This window comes from Equus asinus, chromosome 1, assembly GCF_041296235.1.
Source record: "Equus asinus isolate D_3611 breed Donkey chromosome 1, EquAss-T2T_v2, whole genome shotgun sequence".
NCBI classification, from domain to species: domain Eukaryota; kingdom Metazoa; phylum Chordata; class Mammalia; order Perissodactyla; family Equidae; genus Equus; species Equus asinus.
In genome coordinates, this window is record NC_091790.1 from 37,873,653 (window position 1) to 37,893,894 (window position 20,242).

The 20,242-nt window shown below is 45.0% G+C and overlaps 1 protein-coding gene across 3 annotated transcripts in view; it reads right to left on the reverse strand.

Moving 5' to 3' along the window:
• Window positions 1-19,949, reverse strand: part of PLEKHG1 (pleckstrin homology and RhoGEF domain containing G1) — a 223,515-nt gene extending 203,566 nt beyond the window's left edge. Inside the window, exon 1 of one of the 3 annotated variants that reach the window (XM_044760907.2) lies at window positions 19,801-19,949. The gene's annotated coding sequence lies outside the window, so the exon portion shown is untranslated. Of the gene's footprint in view, window positions 1-15,873; window positions 15,979-19,178; window positions 19,316-19,800 lie in introns of those variants that run through there. The other 2 variants (XM_044760909.2, XM_070490870.1) reach the window with 2 other exon arrangements.
• Between the last annotated feature and the right edge of the window lie 293 nt (window positions 19,950-20,242).

Here is a 20,242-nt window from a genome sequence, read left to right on the forward strand (position 1 = left end):
TCCAGATGATCACTGAGTGCTGCTCCCCCCATGCTTCTCTCTACTCTGAGAGTCAACGCTCTCCTATTGGACTCTTCCTCAGCAACTCACAAGAGTCAACTATTACATTTCAGGAATGCTGCGAGCCAGTTAAACAAAACCACCATTAAAATGTAAATAATATAAACTTACAATGAAATATATAGTATTAAAAACAAAAGTACAAATGCTCAAAACTTATCACTTTTTGATTTTACTGTACTTTACTGTTCCCTATGTTCTTGAGGTTGTTGACATCTATTTTATCTGTTTAGTAGAAATCCTTTATTAATGGTATGCTATTGTACATTTCTTCCCAACTCTGCACTCAATAATGTCCCATGGGTAGCTTGGAAGCAGCCACAGTGAGAATACTTACACCATGGAAGTTGGCAAGCACTATAAATCTGGGCTTGATGTTTAAGAAAGTGCTGGAGAAAATGTCAATGATACAGATTAAAACATCAAAGGGTGTTATGTCTGCAGCTGTTACACTGTATAAATAGCAATATTTTAAAAATGAGGAAATATTCACCCAGCATTCAATTCAGTAGAGGAGTTACTCATGTCATTGAAGAATGAATGAAGCTCTGACATTACGTCTTCATTGTTTTGTCTTATTAATTTGAAAGAAAATACCTAACGATATTCATGTCAAAACTACACTTACTTGAGCCAGCCCTGATGGCCTAGTGGTTAAAGTTTGGTGCTCTCACCACTTTGGCCACCTGGGTTCAGTTCCTGGTCACAGAACCACACCACCCGTCTGTCAGTTGCCATGCTATGGCAGTGGCTCACACAGAAAAACTAGAAGAACTTACGACTATGATACACAACCATGCACTGGGGTTTTGCGGGGAGAAAAGAAAACAAAAGGGGAAGATTAGCGACAGATATTAGCTCAGAACGAATCTTTCCCTACAAAAAAACCCCCAAAAAACTACATTCACTTATTAATAGGTTGGTTACAAATATAAGAAGTTCAGTAAACATTATAAAAGCCTAAATTTGCCTTTTTATTATTATTTGCAAATTGTGTGCTATACATCCTTTATATCAGTACAACTTATAACAAACATATGCATATCTGTATATACATACGTCTCCTGGGTGTGTGTATACATGCACACACACGCACACACATGCACACACATACACAGCCCCCTACTCCCACCCCAGCAGGTTGTTAAACATTTACCAGCACACACTGTATTCGCTTTCCATCGCTCCCGTGTTTGGCTGTATTCCCTCGCCCCTCAAGACCTGTTCCCACACCCCAGGCCCTCCACAACACAATGCTTGCTGATATGCCCATCAATAAGCTGCAAAAGTTTGTCTGTCAAACGTCCACAGAGAATGGAAGGAAATCCTTTGCATTTATAAGGCCTGGTGAGCCTCTGCTGCTCTGCCCTGCAGGCTCACTCACACAGTTGGCAGCTTTATTCACAACTCGCCATCAGCATCACTTGTGCTTAACTTTCTTGGGCAGCTTGGAAAGAGATAAACACCTTTAAATTAGACCCAAACCCTACTGAATTCTGCGGGAAAGATTGCCAAGGAGATTTAGAGTTCTGTACTTGCAAAGGCTTCACGACATTAACAAACAGCCTTGTCCTAAAAGTCCCCAGCCATCTGAGCAGTTAAAACATTTTAAAGTGCAAGTTTCTTTTGCCACACTAGGAATTACCTGGTTAATTACCGCTCATCAATATACTTTTAAATTTCACTAGGACATGAAGTGTGATTTTGGAATTCCAATAGAAGACATTTCCGTTGAGTCAACTGGAGACTGAAAGTGCTGTCTTAGCAAAAACTTTTTCAAAAGGAAGTCTCTTAATTCTTCCCTGGGCCACCATGAAAACCAGTGTGATTAAAGTGATTGTTATTCTTCAGACTCAGTGAAGCATAATGGATTCCATAATCTTCACCAGAAGCATACCACCAAATGAGTGTTTTTTTAACGTACAAACCCTCCAACTCAGGATACCCTGTTACAAAGGATTTCCTGTAATTCTCTGGGAACATGCAATAGAGGAAAAATCACTGAATTTAAATTTCTGAAAATAAAGTACACAATTTAACTCAATTACACATCTTCAAACTCTTAATCTTGGCAAAACTCTTGTTTTCAAATTCTTGATTTTCTTTCTAATCCTCTTGGTAATATTTAAATCGCCCCTCCTTCAATTGAGGTCTTAATCCTAGAACTGCAACATTTACCATCTTTTTTTATCACAATAGATTGAGAATACTGCAAACTCAATTATCTTTTGGATTAATCAATTTAAATGTGGAGTCCTTCAGGGAAGTGTCTGATCATACACGTCTTTGACGGAAGACAAGTTCTTACAAGACGTTAAGCTGAAGAAGGCAAGTAGACCGTATCGGTTTTCAGGTGTTTCCTGATGTCACCAGGAATGACTGACATCCTATGATGATTAGCATCTTTAGAAGTTTCCTCTCCAGAAGAGACTGCTTCTGACTCTGTCAGTAAACAGCCCTTGGCAAAATGAAATGTTTGTTGGAAATGCCCAATTGTTAATCAAACACTAGTACCTAATATTTATTTGTACTTAAGTGGGGCATCTCATTAGATGTTAAATATTTCAGATATGGCTTTTTCCTTTAGAAAAGACACCCCAATAGTCACTCTAGTACTCCAGTAGCTACTGGGAACAAGAGCTTTGCAAGGCATGCAAACAGTACAGTACAGCAAGTCTGGCTCCTTGCCTCTGGTCTGCCAACTGACCTTGTAAGGTCACCTTCCTTTTCTCTTACCAAGTGAGTTGTCACTCAACTAGCCACTCTTTTCTTCTATCATAATGTAATCTTCAATTTTAACTAGAATACAGCTGCTCATAATTAAGACAACATCTCTCAGGGCAACAAGATAGAAGGAACTTGGGTGCCCATGAGCAGAGAGCTACCTACCAGCCTTGGACCTTCTCAGACCCGTGAGACCTGTGTCCCCTTCTCTTCCCCACTTGCAGCTGAATCCAATTCAAACCCACACACCCAGTGTCCCACGAGCATGAGCTCTGGAGCCACTCTCTTGGGCACTGACTCCACCGCTGCCATGGATGAGCCAGGTGTCTTTGCGCAAGTTATCCAACCTTTCTGATACCTCAGCTTCCTCACTGATGAAAGGGGAATGACTGCACACATCAAAGTGCTGGTGAGCATGAAATTAGTAAATATATGCAAAGCCTGGACTAGAAAGGACTCAATCAATGTTGCTCATATGTCCACTGCTGCCACCACCATATCAGCCAGTCCAGGGTCTGCTCTTCTTCGCTGCTACAGGGAACTGCAAGGCAGGAGGCAAAGAGGAACCAGAGGTGAAGCTTCATAACCATCGCCGTCACCCTCTGCACTGCCTTTCATTCTCCTACCTGCTCCCCAGATGCCTTGTTCCCTCCAGTCTCTTCATTGCTTATTTAGAATTTCCACTCTGTTCCTTACAGCACACTTCACCCACTCTAGTCCCTCCTCAGTGTGATTCTTTTCACAAGAAATTCTAACCTATGTGAATTGGCATCTGTTTTTCCTGTTTTGAGAATTTAAGTAAATGCATATCACAAGATTTCCATTGGGGAGATTTAGAGAGAAGAAGGGGCTGATGGAGGAGAAAGGGAAATAAAGCAGATGCCAGCTCTCAGGGGGTGAAGGAGCCCAAGTGAGGGCAAGCAGTGCACTCTGGGTTGTACTTTGGGTTGGTTTGAGGCGAGGGGCACAGACACGTAAGGCAGAAAGGGCTCAGCGGCGTAAGTTTTGGTACAAAGCTATCTATCAGAGGCGGATCCCACGCTTTGAAACCTTCTGTGCTGTGGAGAGGGACTGAGCTTTGCTGGGGTTATAGGTTATTCAAAGTTTTATTCACGGCAAATACCAGGTTAACCGGTGTCGAAGTCAGGTGCGGTCTTGGAAATAGAGACCAACTACCCAAAATCGTGAAATCAAGAAGTTGTTCCCATGAATTAGATGAATGATGGAGAGGAAAACTAACCTCGTCTCTAAAGTGATCATGAGAAATGATTTGCTGATGTGTTACTGACAAGACTAGTAGTGACCTCAAAATTTATTCGGGAGCCCAACATGCCTGACAATAATCTTACTTGGACAGGAATCTCAAGGGTGACCCAGGCATCCATTCGGGGGTTTGTAGGAACAGAGCTCTACTTTGCAAAGTGATACAACCATTTAAACTTACAGGACAATGCAAAATCCAATTCTCACATAACTCTTTTCCCCTAGTGTTTGCTCAAAAGAGAAGGCAGAGCGATAAGGATTTCTTCAAGACTCAGTATCAGAAGTAAAAGCTCTTCAAATTAACCCTTAAAAGGGCAGTGCACTTTCCAGAAGCAACACTACAATGCTGCTTTCCCATTCCACAGTCGACCACAGCAGAAATGAGAAACCCTAAAGAGCCAACGTGGATAGAAAGAGAAAGAGAGAGAAAGAAAGAGAGAGAGAGAGAGAGGGAGCGAGAGGGAGACGAGATGGAGGGGCAGGGCCTGGGGAGGAGACACGGTTGAGGGCTAGCTTCCACTTGGTAGCCCCTTGCCCCAGTCAACCCTTGGGGCCTTCCCCTCTGTCTTGGGAACTCTTGCCTTGAGACTGCCAACAACAGTGGCTTGGTGACAAGGGAGAGGTCACAACTGTCCATGAAATAGCTGCTAAAGGCCAAGAACTGTGTAACAGTTTACCCATTATTATTATATGTTCATAACAATCCTATATAAGAGTTATAATTTTCCCCCACTCTATGGATGAAGAATTAGTAAGTGGTACAGTTCATATTCAAAAGACAGTCCATTCATTTCTAAAAGTAGGAATATCATGCTATCTTCATTCCCTGTTCAAGAAGGAGAGGAGAGAGGCCAGCCCTGTGGTGTAGTGGTTAAGTTGGCGTGCTCCTCTTTGGGGGCCCAGGTTCATGGGTCTGGATCCTCGGAGCAGACCTGCACCACTTGTCAGCCATGCTGTGGCTGCATCCCACATACAAAATAGAGGAAGACAGGCACAGATGTTAACTCAGGGCCAATCTTCCTCAGCACACACACACACTAAAAGGAGAGGAGAGATGGAATTCAGACTCCTCTGAGGCAAAGAGGCAGATTTAAAGACAGCCTATCCCAGGTTAGAACTCTGAACATATTTGCTCATTAAAAGACACTGGCATTAGTTCCATAGTACTTGTAAACAATAGACAGGAGCTAAGCCTCAGCTACACTAAGAATCAAGTGGGCTTTCTTTCATTAGCCCAAGGTCACCATCACCATTGATAATATTTTTGTGGAGTTGTCTTCCAAAAATAAAATTGTAGAATACAACCTCTCACTCATTCATCTAAATACAATCATGTCCTTGGGATGTGGCATTGAACAAAACAAGCAGAAATCCTGGGTTCTCACAGGGAACTCTGACCTTGGACAGGGTGAGAGCTGATATGAGGGAACTACTGCTATTTTTATTGGGTGTATTGATAGTGTGGTGGTTATATAGAAAAGTGTGTCCTTAGTTGGAAACGCATATGGAAGTATTTATAGGTTAAATAACATGATATCTGGCATTTGCTTTTAATATCCAAAGTAGGGGAGGGTGCCAAGTGGGGAAACGGATGGAACGAGATGGGCAAAATGTTTCTAATTGTTGAAGCTAGAGGGTGGATACACAGGAGTTCATTACACTATTTTCTCTACTTGCGTTTATTTGAAAATTTCCTTAATTAGAAGATGAATTCCTCCCTCCATGGAGCTTAAAAAGATAAACAGTAATTTATGTTGTGTCAAGCAGACAGCTATACATGCTATGCAGAAAAATAAACAGGAAGCAAGGTGGGAAATGCCGAGAGCAGGGTGGGCAAAGGTAATTTTTCTACGTGTATGTAAGATTTATCTATTCCATACCTATAAATTAATGTAAGACATGCATGAGTTGATAAGCTGCATCAGAGTAAGGCATTAATACAGATACAGCTGAATAAAATGGTAATTAAAGGACACCTGGTTTTCTGAGAAAGAACACAGCAATTTGAGTTTTATGAAAGAGGTCAGTTTTAAAGAAATGTTGATGAAAATAATGGCTAACATTCACCTAACTTTTTTTTACGTATTAGAACTAGGTTTTGCAAGCATGTTAAAGAATGACTGGGTTTGATCCTCATCATAACCCCAGGGGCTGGTACTGTTTCTGTCATCTGTAAGATGCTGTCCCTAAGCTTCGAGAGGCTGCGTAGTTGTCCAAGGTCATGCAGACCCTAAGTGGTGGAACCCAGTTTGAACCCGGGTAGCCCAGCTCCAGAGTGTGAACGTTTAACTGCCACACCACTCTGCCTATTTGGATAGGTAAGTAGCATTTGGATAAAGAAGGGTGAAAGAGGAGACCTAAATATCTAGCAGTGACTTGATATTTTCTTAGTGTCTGCCACACCTGTTGCTGTGGGTACCACGGAAGAACAAGGCCGAGTATGCGGGAGCAACCTGAGTGAAGTGGAGGACAGACAGGGGAGAACAGCCAGGAGCAAGGTTTTCTGGGTAGGATGAAGCTAGAGAGTAGACACTGCAGGCAAGAGGCCCAGGTGGACCTCCTGTGGAGAATTCTCCAGAAGCCCAGGAGTACGAGGGCAGGAATGGAGGACAATGGAGTCACAGGGCAGACTGCCCACCACTTCTACTCCCATGTACCCACCACCCCACCCCCACTCCCACCCCCCAACCACCCACCCACAACTCCCCGCAACACCTCAGCCTGCCCACCTCTACTCTAGAATGTGGTCTAGCAGTATCAGAGCCAGAACCTACCTTACTTAGAGGCAAGACATGGCAATTGCTGAGGTGATATGATTATTCAAGAAATGTCTAAGTTTCTGTCTGTGCTGGGCAATGTTGTAAAACATTGGAAATACAGTGTGAACAAGACAAGGTCTTTGCTTTCATGACGTGGTAGGACAGACAAGAAACAAATACATCCTCTGTTAGGTGTTGATCAATGCTATATGTAAAAATGAAGCAGGGCAAGACAGACATGGCTTGTAAGGTGCTGGGGATCCTATTTTATAAGGCATGATTGGGAGACTTCTTTGATAAGAGGACACTTGAGCAGGGAACTGGAAGAAGTGAGACAGTAATGCTTTGATGTCCGGGGAAGAATGTTCCAGGCAGAGGTATTGAAAACACTCTGAGGCTGGCGCTGGTTTGGCAGCCAGCGAGCTGAGGCAGAGTGAGCACGTGAGGAGGAGCTAGAGATGAAATCAGGGGGAGAGAGATCAGAGCAGGGCCAGACTGGGGAGGGTCTCGAAGGCTGTCCTATGGATTTGCTTTTGACTTTGAGTGAGATGGGAAACCATTAGAGGTGTCTGGATTAGCCAACACATGAACAGGATCAATTTGGCTAGTGTAAAGAAAGAAAGTAGTGACATGGGTCTGAGCAAAAAGACCAGTTAGGAACCTAATGCACTAATCCAAGAAGACAGGGAAAGGGGAGCGGACCAAGGAGGAGCAGGGAAGACTGGAGAAGTAGGATTCTGGATGTTTCGGGAGGCAGAGGCCACAGGGTTTGCCTGTGGGTTGGACCTGATGTATGAGATGGGGAATGTGACCAGAGAAACCCTAAAGGCTCTCTAACTGGGACGTTTATCTCTCCTTTAGGTTCTACCATCAGCCTTTCCTTTGAGTTAAGTCATGATGAGAGAGCTCTACGAAAATGCATCCGCTGGTCAGACTTGTGTTCTGGAGAGAGCAATCAAAGCTGGCTCAGCAATTATTCTAATGGTCTAGGCAAGAGATAAGCATCTAAAAGGATGGGAAAGGGGCACAAATAAGTGAACCCAGATTGAGAACTATTTAGGAAGTTATTGCTAACTGATTGGGCAAAGCAGGAAAGGGAAGAAAAATGGCTTGCCGTGAGCCGCGAATTATGGTGAATTGAAAAAGGAGGGGAAAAAACAACCCAGGAAGTTAGAGGTAGGTCTGGAAATAGAGATTATGAGCCCAGTTCTGGGTGGGTGACTTGGAATCAATTGTGCACAAGCCAATAAAATCCCAGAAGGCATGTGAATAAGAGTGGGAGGCTCACACAGGCCTACTGCACAGTTTTTCTGTTATTTTGAAACACTATTGGGCCATACTATTTGAGCCAGAAAACTTAAATCAGAATATTCTAAGAGAAATTTCATTATTTTCAAACAGGCATAGTAACTAAAACAAGGCTACCAGAATCCATTCCCTTTTAACATGAAGGGATCCTTCGAAGACATGCCTTAATGAACTAAATTTATAAATAACAGAGTAATTATTGTACCACTTAACACTAAACAATGTGGCTTAGCTATATTCATTTGTTTCCAGTAAGGGTGCTAAATTCTGAATATGAGGATCACAAATACCGACTTCTCAAATTGGTTTTTACATTTCTAAGCACCAAGTTGGTAAACCAGAATTAAGATTTTCATCCAAAACCCACACACTAGCAGTGAACATTAGACACTGAACATCTTTACAGTGGAAATCAAGAAATGGACCCAAAGTCAAGTCAAACAACTGATTAAAGGTCAACGGTGTGCTGGTGGTGACCATGCTCTCTGCTGGGAATACAAGGATGAATATGACATAATCTCAATGCCTCAGGAGATTCACAACCTATCAGAAGATCTAGAGTGCCCTCCCGGTGCATAAGAAGTCATGTTTATAGGGTTGGGGGAGGGCTGATGTCCCGTCTGGAAATGCATAGCCATCAGTCAACCAGCTCAGAACATTAGAAAGACTTCTTACCGCTACAGTTTCCCTGGTAGTTGTTGCTATTCTGGGATAAACACTATTGAGTTTCCAAGTGCACTATAAACTCGTGAAAGGCAGGTAATGAACACACGTATTTTTAGAGCACCACATTTACTGCAGACTCACACAACTTTTACACCAACAGCTACTGGACTCTCCTCGCAGAAGACGGTTTGAACTTCACTTTTCTAAAGAAACTTTTATGAAGTGCTAACGCAGAGCTCAGAGCTCCTCTGGATCTCTCCAGCATGTTTCCTCCCTCTTTCTTTTTCCTCCCATCCTTCCTCCTCCTCCTCTTCCTCCTTCTCCTTTAAATATTCAGCTACCTACACAGAATTTCCTTTCTTCAACTAAGTTGTGAAAACTGAGATTTTGGCCTATATTTCTTAAAGCTCATTTCAACCAGTAGAAGAAAAAATTATTTTGTTCAAACATTTGCTTTTAAGGAGCTCATCATCAAGTGAGGGAGGGTAGACAACTAAATGGTTATCAAAAATACTACATTGTAAGTGCTAGAAATGAGGTAACGAGGATGCTAAAGCACTAGAAGGAAGAGGTACTTAGCAGTGAGGGGTGTGTGGGGAGGTGAGCTTATCTGTCTCAGCTTCCTAGAGAGCACCACAATTGGTCACCTGCTGCCTTGGTGACTTCACTTAGGGGAGCCAAAGGAGGAGGGCAGTGGCAGTAAGAGGTAGAGTCTGGCAAGCAGGTAGGACAAAGCAAATCGTAGTGGTCACATGGTTTCCCAATCCCCATCAACTCCTTCTCTTCAAGCTGCGTTGTCTTGGCTGACATTCCAGTTCTGAGTCAACCCACTTCTCACCATCTCCTCTGCTAGAATCCTCTCTGTACCACTGCAATAGCTTCCCAACCTTTCTACCTGTTTCCAGAACTTCCCGCTAGTCACAGCCGCCAGAGAGATAGCTGGGCATTAATCAGATTACGTCACTCCCCTGCTTCAAACCCTTCGTGGCTTAACATCGCACTACTAAGCCACCATAAAGACCTTTGATATTATAAAGACCTACGCAGTCTAGGCCCTGTCTACCTCTCCAGCTTCACCTCCCACTTACCCCTGCTCCCTTTGTTCACACACACAGGCTGCCCCTCTGTTTCTAAAACTCACCAAGCTTATTTCTCTCCTAGGGCCTTCATACCGATTTGTTTCCCTCTGCTTAGAATATTCTTCCCTCAGATCATCTCAGAGTTACTTCTTTGTATTTAAACCTCAGCTCAATGTAACCAGCTCACACACGCCTTTCTGACCACCCAGGAAAATGCCCCCACCCCAGACCCATTTCCCTGTTTCCCTTCTTTAAAGCACGGGTTCCACTGAGTTTTTCCTTCACTCCAGATTCGGTCTGTTTTGTTCATCACTGTACCCCCAGAATTTAGGATATTATGTTCGTTGGATAAACTAATTCTAACGTGAATTCCCAAGTGTAATGTATATTACATCTCTACTACAGTAAAACAAACAAAAAAACGTGTTCCTCTTCCCTCTCTTACCATTTGACTTTTGCCAAAGGAAACTGAGGGCCCTTCTTCAACCACCTGGATGGCTTTGCCTAGTTATTTTCATGTTGCTTTACTGTTCCAGTCATCTGGAAGCAGGGCATAAAACTTAAGTGTGACACCCAGTAAACATAATACAAGAGCCACTCTTTATCAAAGGCTGACTAGGTACTAGGCGCTATACATACATTATGCATTTAAACCTCATAACAACTTTATGATATGATTTTTACCCCCATTTTAGAAGGCATTTGCAAACAACTTCCAAATAACACATACAGACTGCCTAATTCCAGACTATTCCTTCATTTCAACTCAGAGTATTCAGACTTTAGAAAGACAAACTTTTCTGTGCACACCCTTTTTCCCATAATTAATGTCACAGAGTCAGTGTTTGAATTTGTACTACAATAAGTAGGCAAAGACAGCAATGAAGTATTAGATTTGATTGTTCTATCTCACGCATATTGAAGCATCAAATAAGAATTCTCATTCAGATGTACGGCATATAGTTTCTAAACATGTGCAAAGTATGTTTTCTGCACATACTAGTAATCCAAAACCAAGGGGATTTTTAGAATAGTTATTGCTAGCTACCATGTCTTTAGCTAGTACTGAAGTGTGCTCTCTTCTTCATTTATTTAAGAAGTCAAAAACAAATACCTGTCAACTTTCTATTTGGAAATTTCTTAAACTATGGGATTAGAGTAGACAGCATCACATCTCAATATGGCAGATCATAAAGTGAAACAAATCTCTTTTGCTCCGCACGGGTATTCTGAATTTTGAAAGGCACTGCCACGATGGAGCTCACCACAACTCAATTTTTAGAACTTCATAGGATTTGCTTTCATACCAGGGTAAGTTTTCTTCTAAAAAGAAAGAAACAAAAACAAATATGAGTGCTTCATAATGACACTTTTTGGAAGTCACCTGGATTCTGAGTTGCTAGAAGTAATATTTCATTGAGATAGGCTACACCCGTGGGCCACAAGGCTTCCACATGCTACAAAAAACATTATTTCCACATTACTTTCTTTGCTATTTTAGTTTCAAGATCTGATATCATTAGACATTGTGATTAAGTGGTATTCCTTAGTGTTTAAACAACTCTTAAAGAAGAGGGGTAAAATAAGCATTTATCTTATATAGACAGTGAAGAAAAGTGGAAAAAAGCCAAGACCACCAAGATTTTCCTCCATAACAATATTCAAATGCTTCCAAAGATTTCCCAAAGCACTTTCCTAGACAGAGCCAGCCCTAATCAGCCTTGTGCGTGCCCATTTCCCGTCAGCTCCCTGTCCACCTCATTCCCCTTACGGCCCCACCCCCGTTATTCCTTAGCAAGTAACTCTCTAAAAACTCTCATCTAGGCTGGGAAAGGCATAATGTAAGGGCAGGTTTTTCTTTTAAAAAATTAACGTTTAAACTCTACGTCTCCTCTCATAGGCTCCTCCGCCTCCCACTCAGTATCCAATATTCCTGATTTTGACTCTCGTGCTGCATACTTCACATATTTAGTTGATTCAGATTTTCAAAAGTGTGAGACAGCCGAATGTTTAAACCATAGGCTGTTTCAGACCAGCTACCATCTCCTTCTTGGAGGCAGCTATAATATTCTAGCACAACAGAGATGCTTAGACTAATAACAGGTTTACATGGTTAAAGGGAACAAATGCAGGATCGTATATTTATGCCCCAGATTACAGTTTTCCCTGTCTCCCAGCACATCAGAGAAGCACAGATGTTAGTGTTTGAGGACTGTCTGTAATCACACGGCCACGGGAAGCTGAACTCTGTGCTGGCCGCGGATCAGCCCCTCCACCGCCCCTCTGTGGCCTCCCGTCTTCACCATTCCCTCCTGTTCCCTCCACCCCAACCAGCCTGCTAGTCACAGGTCGGAGACAGCCTTAAATCATCCTGAGGCTGGAGTGGACCGTGCCCTGGAACGCCTCTAAATGGCTTTTCCTTTGCATCTACTTGTTTCCAAAGACTCCTACTTCCTCTAGAGTTGGTACCTGTTCTAAAGACGTCCTAAAGCGGGAGGGTTTCAATCATATGGAAAGGTGGAGGGAGGAAGGAGGTGGCTCAGGCAGGGAAAATGGTCTGCACTGCGCTCCCTCCTTACCCAGGCGCTGAGCCACCCCTCCTAGTCAGGCAGGGTGCAGGAAGGGAACTTTGCTCGGCTTCAGTCCCAAGGTTGGGAGAGGACAGGAGGAGCTGAAAAGTGCCCCAAAGGAAGCGATTCCAGCGGGGTACAAGGAAAGGCATGCTGGCCATGTGTGGAGGGCCAGCACACTGCAAAGTGCTGGGGTCTTGGGTGACATGTTGACATTCAAATCAAAACAGCATGAAAGCACACTTTATTACACCTAGAAATAGCCAAGTGTTGTCAAAGGTCCCATTGAGTCATCGAGAAACAGGAGTTAAAGGAACCTTGGACAGAAGGGAGCTGGAGAAGGAGATACAATGGGCTCCAAACCGGGAGCAGAGAAAGATCTCGACGAGGATTCAGAGTTTAGAGGGTGGGCAGAAAGCAAAGACGTAAGCAGTATTTTTCTCTCTTAACAGGGCGGAGGATGGGGAAATACTGGAAGAGAACACCACTTGGAGTGTGAAAACCAGAGATGCGCCAGAGGAGGGAAGGAAGGCCAAGGGGTTTTAAACGGAGCCCCCTCCATTTCATTGTCAGAAAGAACCTACTTTCGAAGAGAGATGATTGGCCCCTTGGAACACAGAGAAGAGATGGAGTATTTATGTTAAATTAAATCTAGAAAACTGAAGTAAGCTCGAGCTAATGCCCTCATTGCCCTTAGGAAGGCATTTATGTGCATTAAAGGTTCACACATCTCTGCAGACAGCTGCCAAAAGGAATTATCCAGAGGCAAGAGCGGCTCAGCTGCACTCCTACTCAAGTTATGGGTAGGTCAGCGTCACTTAAACAGGATTCACTAATACGCTTTGTTCATTTAAGTGACTGAAGTTGTTTTAAACTATTTCTAAAATACATCAGATCACAAATGTCTTACAACACTTTTATTTGTTAGATTATTACTTTACTCGTTGCCAAGACCAAGTCAACCTCTCAGAGGTAAGAAATGGAAGAGAGAAACTCAGTTACAATGTAAACCATTGGAGCCAAATCTTGTAAGCCACCATAGCGTAACACGAATTCATTTGACGGATATTTATTGACCCCAATTTAATACATTTCGTTGATGCTAAGATACACACTTTTCACAACTTATCTATGCATCTTAGAGGAGATGGTGTCAATTTTAGTGACAGCATTTCTTTTCTTAGTGGTACATTAAAATGGTGTATTTTGAAAGTGTCAGATTTGATGAAACAGGAACTCATCAATATCATTAAAATCACAGTTCAGATGTTGCCTTCTCAGAGAGACTTCCTTGAAGCACCACTCTGAGGTGGCCCATCCATCACTCTGCTTCTCCCCACTTAGATTACATCTCTATGGAGACTGTCTCTCTTGTGTTCACCGCTATGCCTGGAACCACATTATTCTAGGCATAGCAGGTTCTCAATAAATGGCTCTGGAAGAAAGAAAAGTTACCATTTATTGAGCAAGGACTACATATCAGACCTTGAACTAAATGCTTTACTGAGGAAAATCTCATTTACTCCCAGCAATTAAGAGGTCATTCTTATGATCTACTCTAAAGATAGGGGAACTTGAAACAGCTAAGTGGAGAAGTCAGGACTAGACTTCAGTTCAAGCTAACTTCAAAGCCAGACATATAAGCATCATGCTATAGTGTGTATCACACACAAGCCCTGGAAAGTTTTGTGCTTGATTCTGTGACTGGTCCAAAGATGTAAGGCAAGACCCCTAAACCTACAAAGAGGAATAAAACCCACCCTTGAAAGTTAATATCTGTCCACTGAATCACCATATTCTTCTGTCTTTCTAAGTGCTTCATGTACAAGGTCCTGTGTTAATATGGAGGTGGAGGGGCCCACATCTCTGCCCAGTAAGATGAAGAGAGGCTCCAAGAAAGAGATGGGTATTTAAACTTTGCATAGAAGGATCCAGCTATCTGTGAGGACAAGTGCAGCCCAACTAGGGCTCTGCCAGTTATCCTGAATGATACGGATGTAGGGGACATATGAGAAGGTGCCAGAATAAAAGTAGGTACAAGGGTTCTGGGTGCCATGCTGGAAGGGTGTGAACTTCATTTCACAAGATCCATGATCTTCATCAATGACCCGTTTCAATGTGGGCCTTATTCCATCCCAGCCAAGCTTCTCTCCCCGTTTGGCATCTAACCCCAGGAAGAAAGCTGAAATCTGGCCCTGCCACTCCTAGTCAACCGATCGCTATGTCTAGCAGAGACTTCTAACCCCAGCGTAAAGAAAAAACAAAGAAGAGCGCAGGACAAAGGAGTGACAAGCGAGATTTGATTACCAGTCAGGCTGTATCAAGTCAGCTTAGAAAGAGCCTACAAGATTTGTCATTTTGGGTCTCCATGAAAATACCGAAGGATATCAGAAACATAAAATATTTCATTTAGAACAGAGCTGGTAAACTATGGCTGCAGGACGAATCCAGCCTGCACCCTGTTTTGTGTGGTTTGTGAGCCAAGACTGGTTTTTACATCTTTAAAGGGTTGTAAACAAAGCGAAAAAATGCCCCCACCCCGAAGGAATATAGAACAGAGACAGACACAGACCACAAAGCCTAAAATACTTAGTATCTGGCTCTTTACAGAAAAAGGTTTTCTGCCCCAATCCAGAACTTCTCCTCTTCCTCTTCCTCCATCTGTATTCAGACACAGGTCATTTAAACGTCAGTGTTCAATGTGACTAGACAGACAGAGAACTAGATCCATTTACCACTTCAAAAATTAGACCTAATTTAATGATATGATGATTTCTTGATTGAGCAGTTACTTTTATGAGAATTCTAAAGTTCCAATGATTGATAGACTCATACTCATTTTAACTCTGTCTTTGATATTTTAACAAGATGTCCTTATACTTAAGGGCTTGCTAGCTTTTGGCCAAATGCTGTAATGGTTTGATCTTCCTAGTGCTGGTGATAAGTGGCTTCTGTAGGCTCCCCAGCACGCTGGTTATTAAAGTTTACCCAAACAACCGTCTTAATTAAAGACTGGTGAAAACCCTGCCTCTCCTCCCACCAGGTTAGTACATCAAGTGGGCGTAGCTGGAAGCTTTTGAAAACCTGGCCTAACATTAACACTCTTCAAGTTGCCTTTCCTCTCAGATTATATGGGGAGAGGGAGAAAAGAGGAGGGCTATGGATTTGCCAAACCACGAATCCCGTATACTTGAACTTTCCATCCAACAGTAATGCAACATTTCCCAAAAGAAGACGTTTGGGCTTGGAAATTTTTACTTGGCTTGTATCTCATCGGAAAAACGTTTTTGGGTAAGCTTGTGTATACAGATTGAACAGATACTCAAACATGAAATTCTAGATATATAGTCAACTTCTAATCACTGGGATGGGAATTCTCCAGGCACACTTGAAGCTGTCTTGCAGCATCTGGGTAACCCGCGGCCCAGTGATTCTGCAACATACCTGGGTCCCCTCGCTAGGATGACGGTTAGCCTATATTTCCATCATCTTTGCGAAAGCATCTGTTGCTTTTCATCAGCATGAGCAATATCAAGCCGAACATGTAGTCACCTCTTAATTACTCTTCTGTCGGTGAGCTCTACTTGGCACAGCCGCTTGTGGTTCTGAAAGCCCAAATGGTTTGGGGTCAGCTTTTCATTTCAGAACGCAGGATTGATGCAGGCTGTCACGAAACATTAATATTTGAGATGCCTGCTACACACAAGTACTATGCTGCTTGGGGTTTTTGTCTAGAAAATGTTTTCATTCCCATCCCTGCTTGAACACATGAACATTTCACTTTAGAAACGATGTTTTCCCTAAATCAAAAAAGACATGGGATTTTTTTCTTTCTTAAAAAGTGAATCATTACATTTAATTAAAAATATGTCTCCACCATCATTTCTAGGCCACGCATTTTGTGAGAAAGAGAAGTGACCCTGGGTGAAATCGTGGCCCTGCCGATCAAGAGCTATTTAACCTCCAGCAAAAAGACTCCTGGGACTCAGTTTACCAACAACAGTCACCTTGAAAGCACACGATGCGCCAAATGCTTACTACGGATTATTTCATTAATAATCATTGATGCTCAGCATGACTGCAGACGGGAAGCCCATGGTTTCCTAAATCACAGAGGAGAAATGAGCAGAGGTGAGATAATCCAGAGAGAGTGATCACTATGATTGTTACATTTTCCTGATTATAAAATAATCTAGGTCTAAATCATTTCCTGAGAGGGGTCAAGGTCTCCGTGCTAAGCAGCTGCGAGGCCGACTTCACGCACAGGTCAGCTAGCCCCAGAGTGCTGGACCTTCGCTGCTGCCGCTTTCCTGAATCTTTAAGATGCTGCGGCTGGACTAGATCATCCAAGATCCATTCTAGCTTTAATATTCCATGGATCTAGTCATCCCAGCCCGAGGATTAAAAGCTGACAATTGTTTTCAAAGACCAACTACCAGCCACAAAAGAGGGGAGGGGGAAGAAACTTGCAAAAAAGTGGATCGCAGCCATCAAAGATCAGAGTATAGATGCAGAAACTGCTTTTAGTTTACTGAGGGCTCAAAAGATTTAGTGTTACTCAAGTCTTTCCCATATTTATGGGTCAGACTACGAACCATTAAATCTTAATTAAACCACTTAAAAAATCATACCCTCAAAGGAGAGAACAAAACAGTACCCGTTATTCTTGGCTTTGAAAAATGACGTTGCCACTTCCTATTGATTGGTTCAAAAGGGATCATTTAAGCTCTTGGAAGTACAGACTGAATCTCCCATGGAAATATTTACACTTCTATCCGGCAACATCATCCACCTTAAAGTCACTGAAGGAAGCTGGTGCCCAGGGGGCAGATGGAGATAAGCAGGAAAATTCGATCGAGGAAAAGCAGAATCAGGGCATGGATCTGACTGCCAGACAACTTTCTCTCAGTGCTCTGCCCTGAGCGGAGAGCTTCAGGGAGCTGCTACCCTGGGGGGGGGGGGGGGCGGGTGGTGGGGGAAGCGGAGAAGGAAGGTCCTTCAGTGACTTCTCTTGATGACCCATTTGAGGAGGAAGCCAGAGAGGCAGGAGAACTCTGGGAAAACATTTCGTCAGGTGGTCTGGTGGCTTAGACATGGGGCATCAAATAAAAAAAAAAAAAGGCAAAGTGAGGAATTGGGAAGACAAGCTCAAAGATTTTAAAGGGTCAAACATAAAACTACCACTTTTTTTTTTATCTAAGTCTTAAATATTTTAGACCAAATTAATACCACGGGGGGGGGGGGTAGGGGATGCCGAGTGAGCATGAAGCTTTCGAATCCATCTGGTTCGTGTAACACTTCATGGGCGATCAAGCCAAGGCCACCAGAGGTAGCGTGGCTTGCTCAGGTCCCACCCGGCAAAGCCAAAGTTAGAATGGAGTCGTCTTATTCCCTGACAGATGCGCTTGGAAATGTTTTAAATACCGTTGAATCAAAGTTCAAAGTCTACAAATTCTTTAAAACTATGCCAACTACAGAACTGAGACACCAGAAGACGCCGATTTAACACTCGATAGATATTTTGATGGCATTATACGACCTATCTAGGCCTGGAATTTAGTGAGTTGACAAATCTGACCTAGAGTCAACATTCTGGTCTCCTGCTGGTTAAAATAGGAAACACAAGGTAGTTCTGTATCCACTCCGTCGGAAAACCCCCAAACCAACTCTCCCTCGGAGATGGACATTGTCTTCTGTGACGCCGCCTGGGAACAGCCTCCCGCCGGACTCACGCTCACCGATTTCAAAAATACGTGCAGTAGCCGCGGCCACCTGAGGGTGGTACAAAGGGAGCGTGGAGGACCAGGACTCAACGAAACGCCGGCCCCACAAACGACTCCGCCAGCGCAGTTAAAAAAAGTCATCCACCTCATTGTTCCCCAGGAACAGAATGAAATTTAACAGCTTAACAACTTTTCCCAATTAGAACCTCCTTAAGCTTCTGGTTTAAGAACCTGACTCTCAACACAGGACACAAAGAGGGGGCGGGCTGCCGGCATCACCCGCAAAACCCAGCTGTCCTTCCAGGCCAGAGAGGTCGGCAAAGTCCCAGCGGATCAGGCGTTACCATTTGCCCCTGTGACGGACAAGCCACCAGCTTTCGCCCCCCTTCCACCCCGCCCCCCCAAAGGGGGCATATTTGCAGAGCTGGGACACCCAGGCTCGTTTCTACAAAGGCAGGGATCCTCCAAGCCAGACGCGCCGCAGCGCCCCAGCCTCCGACCCCCGCCGTGGCTCACCGGTCCTGGGGACCAGCGCGGGGACCGGGGTTGGGGAGCTGACTCGGGTGGCTGGCCTCGGGTCCCGTTTTCGGACTGTCCGGTTTGACTCGTGGGGGTTGGGGGTGGCAACACTCCCGGGGGTACGCAGAAACCCCTTCTCGGAGGAGCCAACGTTGCAGCCGCCGAGGTTGCGGCTGGAGAAGGGGGAGCGCCGGGATCGGGACTGGGACTCGGGGGCCGGGAGCCCGGAGCCGGGCGGCGGCGGCTGGTCGCCCCCTCCAGGCGGCGGCAGGCACGGCCGGCCCCGGACCCCGGCGGCGGGGCGCTCCCCCAACCCCGTGTGCCCCCACCCCGGGCGGAGCGCGCCCCGGACAGGGGCCCGGGCACCAGGCTCCGCCCGCCTCCACCTGCGGATCTGGGGCGCCGCGCCGAGGCGGCTCCCGGGGCCCCCTTCCCGTTCCCCGGGGTCCCGGCGAGCGGTCCCATCCCTGGAAAAGGACCCCGGTGTCACGCAGCGCGGGCGCTTACCCGGAGAGGGGCGGCTCCCGGCGCGGGGCGCGCGCGGGGCGGCAGGGAAGCGGCGGCTGCGCTGCGCCGGCTCCGGGCCCGCCGAGCGCCCTGCAGCGCCGCCGGCTCCGACTTCCTCTTCCTCGGCTCGGCCCCGCCACTCGGCCCCGCTCCCCGGCTCGGCCGCGCCCGGGCCGCCCCTCCCTGCGCCGCGCTGCGGGCTCCGCCGGCGCGAGCAGCGGGTCTCCCGGCCCGCCTCCCCTCTGCCCCGCGGCGAGAAAGGTGGGGAGGAGGGGGCGGAGGAGGGGTGGGGGGAGGAGGGCAGGGCGGAGGGGGGAGGAGGGGAGGGAGGAGGGGGGAGAGAAAGAGAGATTAGGCCCTTGGACTTGTCTCTGGCGCGTTGCCAAAGAGAGCAGTCAAATTACAGCCCCTGGGGAACAAAATTTTTTAAAAATCCCTGCTACTGTTTTCGCAGACACATCACTTTTCTTCATTTTCCGGGATCCTCAGGTTTAGCTTTCTCTTGGGCGTGATCATTTTCCATAGGATTTCTTTCAAGTCAGACCCAAAGTGATTCTTTTAAATCAACGTTGCAGTGTGACACACAAGCTCGCGGGTAATAATATGGAAAAGGAGGACGAACCTCGCTGGTTTGCAGGCATCGCTACCCTGGTCACCGCAGTTCATGTACCGAAGAACCTTTGCTTCGAGAAAGTAAAAGCGAAAAAGGAGGCAAAGAAGACTAACCTTTGTCACTGCCAGATAGCTCTTTAAAGGCACCGACTCTGTAGTGAAACTATGACTTCAGTCAAAGGTGCTTCGGGTGAACGTCAAAGGCAAGCGAAGTGATTTCATAACACTTATCTCCCTTCCAAGGCAGACACGTCGTGTTTGCCGAGTGACTCCATTAGTTTCTGTAATTTTTCAGAGTGCGGTCTGACATTACTTGTCTACAGACTTTCAGCTTGACCAGTTATTAGCTGTGTGGGCTTGAGGGAATTATTTAACTTCTCTGTGCTTCGGTGTCCTCATCTGTAAAATGGGGATAATGATGATAGCGCCTCCGGCATGAAGTTGCTGTGTGT